At 35.5% G+C, this 6,534-nt stretch overlaps 1 non-coding gene and 1 pseudogene across 1 annotated transcript; one reads left to right on the plus strand and one right to left on the minus strand.

Moving 5' to 3' along the window:
- The first annotated feature begins 2,694 nt into the window (after nt 1-2,694).
- LOC140821528 (uncharacterized) lies at nt 2,695-5,223 on the plus strand (annotated as a pseudogene).
- Nucleotides 3,277-3,383, minus strand: LOC140821530 (small nucleolar RNA R71). Its single transcript, XR_012115781.1, has one exon. It is a non-coding gene; the product is annotated as a small nucleolar RNA R71 (small nucleolar RNA).
- Nucleotides 5,224-6,534: the final 1,311 nt, after the last annotated feature.

Raw genomic sequence — 6,534 nt, forward strand, 5'->3', positions numbered from 1 at the left:
AATATGTTGCATGCTTGGTTTCAAAAATAAAAATGATATTATATGCATGTTTTTATTAAGTGATGATAACATGTTGAAGGATGTGAAGGGATTGTGACTACTGAATATGTTGGAAATATCGTGAGGGTTATGGTCCCAGTGGGAGCCCGACGATCGTGTTTACGTTGATACGAATACGAATACGATGAAATGATTGGAGATGTCGTGAGGGGAGAAGGCCCCAGAGGGAGCCCATTTATGGGAAAAGGCCCAGAGGGAGCCCCAACGATCGTATTTCGAATGACACGAATATGTTAATATGTAGTCCAAGGCCTAGTTGACCGGTGAGAGTGCTGCTGGTGTCCCCGCCGTCCAGTACTGTGGTTTTCTTTAGATGGATCTATCGCCCAATACGTTTAAGAATACGAGTCACAATCACGAGAATTCAACAAACACGAACATGAACATGAATATGAATATGAATATGAATATGGACACAAATATGGATATGGATATGAATATGTTTATGGGATATGTGTATGTTTATATGAAAACGTTTTTATGAAAATGTTTTATGCATCATGAAAATGTTTACGAAAATATTTATGTTTATGCATCTTCATGAAAATGATATTTTAAGTATAAATATTTTTCACTGTTATATGTTAACTGTATTATGTATTACTCGTTATCAAGGACATGACGTGTTGAGTCTTTAGACTCACTAGGTGTGATTGATGCAGGTGATATTGATTATGAATATGATAATAGAGGTCTTGATGGTTGATCTGACTGGACTGGAGGTGCACATAACCCGAGGACCGACGCTAGTTTTCCGCACTAGTCATGATTTATGATTTTAAATGATGTTAAAGATATTTTTTTACGACAATTTATTCATGAGTGGTTTTTGAGAGGTTATAGTATGGGCGATGCTTTTCAAATGTTAGTTGGTTGATTTATTTTAAAATGATATCAAAAATATTTTATGCTTGTGTATGCAATTCAGCTGATGCTATGTGAGGTTTAAAAAAAAAATCTAGTACTTTTTAAGAAAACGAATAAGCAGACGTTTCAGTATCTTTCAAAATAAGCATTTTAACATTCATTATAACATTCAGGGGATTGCCAGTACGTCTAACATTTTTCAGTTGTAAAATAAACATTTTGCTCCTAAACCTTAACTTTCCCAATTTACCCTTAATCTTTATTTTGGCCAATTAGTGCATAATTAACTATTTAAAAAACCCACTAAGCTAACCATATACCTAATTCCTCCACTAGAAGCCGCCCCCCTCCATCATTTGTAGCATTACCACGCCTGTTTTAGCAGCAAGAAAAGCAACCTTCAGCCCCTCCCCTTTTCTTGCAAGAAAACCCTTCCCCGCTCCTCCGTTGTTCATCCTACGTGCGTATCTGATAGGCTTATAATAGTTATTATTTTTAGTTTCATATTTCCCATTATTTCAACCTCCGATATGTTTAATTGACACATTTTTGTTCAATTTTATTGTAGGAGAAACTTTTACGATCTTGGAGCAAATTTTGAGCTAAAAAGGTGATGTTTATCACACTTGAAGTTTCCAATGATAGAGTTTGAAAGAGAATGGCCAAACCAGAAGAGCTCCTGAAACAAGGCGTGGCCACGCCTTATGATGATGCTTCAGCTGCCAAAGAAATTACAAAGAGGGAAAATATAGATAAAATATTATCTATTATATTATATTTTAATAATTAGGTTAATTAGAGTTAGTGGGCTTTTAGCAAAAAAATTAGACCCAAACTAATCTACTACTCAAGGAGAAATAGCCGCCGCATAGGAGATTCACCAATCAATTTTGGTAAAACTCTCTCCAATTTCATTCCATCACACTTGGAGTGAAGTGAAGAGAATTTTCATGTCACGTCAGCCCAAATATTCGTTGATTTATGAATTAATTATATGAATGTTATACGTCAATTAATCTGACAATTTATTTTGATGTATGATTTTCTAATGCTAACCATGAATTCAGTGATCCGTAATTGTCATGAACGATTGGTACGTGAGTAGCAATAGGTTAGATGTGTTGTTCTATCATAACATGTGTAATTTAAATAAATCGACGGAACCAGATCTTTCAATTGCAGCTATCTCGGTTGTTAGATTTAGGATTAACTGTTTTCTCAAAACGAAAATGATATTTTTAATTAATATGGAACGCTATCGTGCCCAGTTAATTATTGATAAGTTTTGACTGGATGCTGGGTTTGGTCAATTAAATTAGGAAAACGCAAGGATTTTAGCTGATATCCCTATAATTCTAAGGTTAATTGTTTGGAATAACATGAATAAATGATTGGTTAACCGATGAACAGTGAGATAATTAAATAGTGGACTCCTCTTGAATCAGTATTTTTCTCGTATTAAATTCTTCAATTTATTATTGTTGATTAATTTTCAATTATAGATTCAACATTCTTTCTTGCTTGGTAATTTTAGTTTAGATTATTTTATTTAGTAATTATCAAAACAAATCCCCCCTTTTTTTATTTTTATTATCAAAAGAAATAAATCTACTGTTCCCTGTGGATTCGACCCTACTCACCATTACACTCGTTTTTTAATTCAAAGGGTAGGAATTAATTTGGTGGTCAACGACAGCACACCAAATTTTGGCGCCGTTGCCGGGGAACAGTGTAAGGTTAATTTCTTTTGATTATTTTCTATTTTTTATGCCTCGTTCTTCTCGTACAGGTGAACTCGAATACAATCCAGAAATCGAGAAGACATCTAAGAGATTGAGAAAAGAAGCAAAATTAAGACGTGAAAAGCAACCATCATCATCATCTCCTTATTTGGACGTATCATTGGACTCAGACGATACAGAAAAAGAATCTGACATTGATCTTGAGATTGAAAGAAGTGAAAGTGACCAAGAAGAAATGGCAGGACAAGCTCAAAGAACACTCAGGGAGTTAGCTAACCCTAATGTTATTCAACAACCATTATGCATTCAATTCCCTTCTACTGATGCTACTTTTGAATTAAAATCTGGCTTGATTCATTTATTGCCTACTTTTCGTGGTCTTGCAGGTGAAGATCCCCATAAACATATGAAAGAGTTTCATATTGTTTGCACATCCATGAAACCGCAAGGGATCACAGAGGAACAAATTTCACTGCGAGCTTTTCCATTCTCTCTAGCCGACAAGGCTAAGGATTGGCTCTACTATTTACCTTCTGGATCCATAACAACCTGGGACAATATGAAACAACAATTTTTGGAGAAGTTCTTCCCAGCTTCGCGAGCAGCCAACATCAGGAAGGACATTTGTGGGATTAGACAGTTACAAGGAGAGTCATTATATGAATATTGGGAGAGATTTAAGCAGTTATGTGCCAGTTGCCCTCAACATTAGATTCCAGAACAGCTCCTAGTCCAATATTTCTACGAGGGTCTCTCACTTTTTGATAGGAACATGATTGATGCTGCAAGTGGAGGTGCATTGGTAAACAAAACGCCTCAAGAGGCACGAGCTCTAATCTCCAACATGGCCGCCAATGCACAACAGTTTGTAACTAGACAAGTTAACCCTCCACGACAAGTCAATGAGGTAAGTGTTACTCCTATCAATCAAAAGTTAGATTCTTTGACATCTCTTTTGGAAAAGTTGGTTGTAGGGCAGGTACAACAGGCCAAAGCTTGTGGCACATGTGCGATGGTTGGACATTCGACGGACACGTGCCCTACATTACAGGAAGATCCAACGCAGCAGGTTAATGCAATCGGTGGATTTCCTGGACAGCCTCAACACCGGTATGATCCGTATTCTAATAGCTACAATCCAGGATGGAAAGATCACCCAAATTTCAGCTACAGGAATCAAGGAGGTCAACAAGGATATCCACAACAAATTTTTCACAAATATCCATCACCTGCGCAAGCCTCTAACTCAGGTATGTCCCTAGATGAAATTGTGAAGGCCTTAGCAGAGAACACTCAAAAATTTCAACAGGAAACGAGGGCTAGCATTCAGAATTTGAGCACTCAAGTGGAACAGTTGGCGACTTCAATTCACAAGTTGGAAGCAAAAAATTTAGGTAATATACCTTCTCAGACAGTGGTGATTCCAAGAGAGAATGTGAGTGCAATTACTTTGAGAAATTGTAAAGAATTGGATGCTCAAGAAATTGGGGTACAAGCATCAATCAAGCAAAAGGAAGAGAATGAGATAAAGGTTGAGGATAAAATAATCAATCAAGATGATGCTCCGAAAGGTAAGTTTTCTCCTCTATTTGAGTATAAACCTATTCCCCCATTCCCTCTTGCATTGAACAGGAAATGTGAAAGTATTAAGGAGTTGAATGACACTCTTTGTAGAGGCGAGGTAAATATTCCTTCATTAGATGTTATTAAACCAGTACCTCATTGTGCTAAAATTTTAAAGGAATTTTGTACTACAAAAAAGAGACATAAGTTGAAGGGGTGTAAAAAGGAAAAGATAGGAGAACATGTTTCTGCTGTTATTCAAAAAACTATTCCTATCAAATGCAATGATTCAGGTATGTTTTATATCCCTTGTACTATTGGCGATATTAGAATTGAAAAGGCTATGTTGGATTTAGGTGCTTCTATCAATGTCATGCCTTATTCTGTTTATAATTATTTAGAACTTGGACCTCTGACTGAAACCGGCATTGTGATTCAATTGGCTGATAGGTCCACTGTTTATCCTAGAGGTGTAATTGAAGATGTTCTTGTGAAAGTTGAAAATTTGGTTTTTCCTGCTGACTTTTATGTGCTTGACATGGAAAATGATGATTTAAACAGTCAAATTTTGCTAGGAAGACCATTTTTGAAAACTTCAAAATCTGTCATAAATGTTAATAGTGGTACCATTACTATGGAATTTGATGGTGAGATTGCAAAGTTTAATATTTATGATACCATGAAATATCCTTTTAATGAAAGCACTATTAATACTCTTTATATCGCTAATCACTTGTCACAAGAAAATTCAAAATTTGTGGATAAGAATGATTTAGAGGAGATTATTGAAAGACATGTTGAGAATTCTAATACTATATTTTCTCTCTCTCCTTCACAGATATCTAAAATTGCGCAAAAAACTTCCTCCAGATCGACCCAAGCATGTACTCATAAAAAAGGGAGGAAATATCCAAGGGATAGAGATTTCCAAGAAATTCAAAGAAAACAAGCATTTGCTGAAATTTGCTATGAAAATATTCAAGCGGAATAACGTGGACAAATTGACCATTTATGAACCACCATGAGCAACAAGAAAGAATGAATGTCGAGCATAACGACTTAAAAAAATTGCGCTTTTGGGAGGCAGCCCAAATTTTAGTTCTTGATATTTTTTTATTTTGTTCCAGTAGAGGTCTTGGCACAAGGCGTGGGCACGCCTTGTTGAAACACATCTACTGTAATTTTTTTTTTAAAAAAAAAAAATTACAGCAGAGGTCTTCGCATAAGGCGTGGCCACGCCTTGTTGAAACACCTCTACTGTTAAAAAAAAAATTAAAAAAATTTTAAATTTTTTTTTTTACAGCAGAGGTCTTCGCACAAGGCGTGGCCACGCCTTGTTGAAACATCTCTCCTGATTTATAAAAAAAAAATAAATAAAAATTTCTTTTTTTACAGCAAAGGTCTTCGAACAAGGCGTGGCCACGCCTTGTTGAAACACCTCTACTGTTTAAAAAAAAAATTAACCTATTTTTTTTCTTTCTCTCTCTCAGAGCAGCGTCCACTACAACAATAGGACACCTTGCTCTATGATGCTCAACAATTTTCAGGGGAGTTCTCTAACTTCCTTTGCTTGCTTTTACTGTCTATGTTGTGCATCTAATTTTTTGTCATTGAGGACATTGCCACATTTAGGTGTGGGAGGGTATATTGCCTTATTTCTCGTTTTAATTTCTTTTTTTTCTCATTTTTTGCATAAAAGTAAAAAAAAAAATAGTGACGTTGTTAGTTCCTCCGATGCGAATAAATTTAAAAAAAATGATGTTTTATTTGCGTGCAAATTGTTTTTGCATTCTCATTTTTGCATTATGAATAAATTGCTCTTGATGATAGTTAGAGAGGACAAGTGTGTGGGATTTAACACAATTGCTATATTTTTTCTTTGGTGATCTTTGAGCCTATGAGCAATCATGATATCATGCTCCAATTTCTTCTTGATCGTGTGTTGTCATTGCATTGTTAATTTTTCTAGAACTTGCATTGATATACATGTCTTTGTCAACACTTTATAGTGGATTAGGTGCATAGACAAAATGATAAGGGCATTAGGTTTAAACCATTTTCTTTCGCATCATCTAAGCCGTTCTTTGAGCCTACACTGATTCATAGACCCCTAGTGAACCAAGTTTGAGCCTCAGCCTTTTTCTTTGAATAAAAAATAACCACATTACAAGCCGTGATAAATCTTTTTTGTTGGTTATCCCCCTTTTTTGAACCTTGAATTGGAGAATCATGTAAAATTTTCGCATTTAGCATCGCTTTGAGCCAAGAAAGTGCAAATTGTTGAGATCGAATGATTAATGCT

The sequence above is a fragment of the Primulina eburnea genome, unplaced genomic scaffold (assembly GCF_022965805.1).
Source record: "Primulina eburnea isolate SZY01 unplaced genomic scaffold, ASM2296580v1 ctg618_ERROPOS4304869, whole genome shotgun sequence".
NCBI lineage: Eukaryota > Viridiplantae > Streptophyta > Magnoliopsida > Lamiales > Gesneriaceae > Primulina > Primulina eburnea.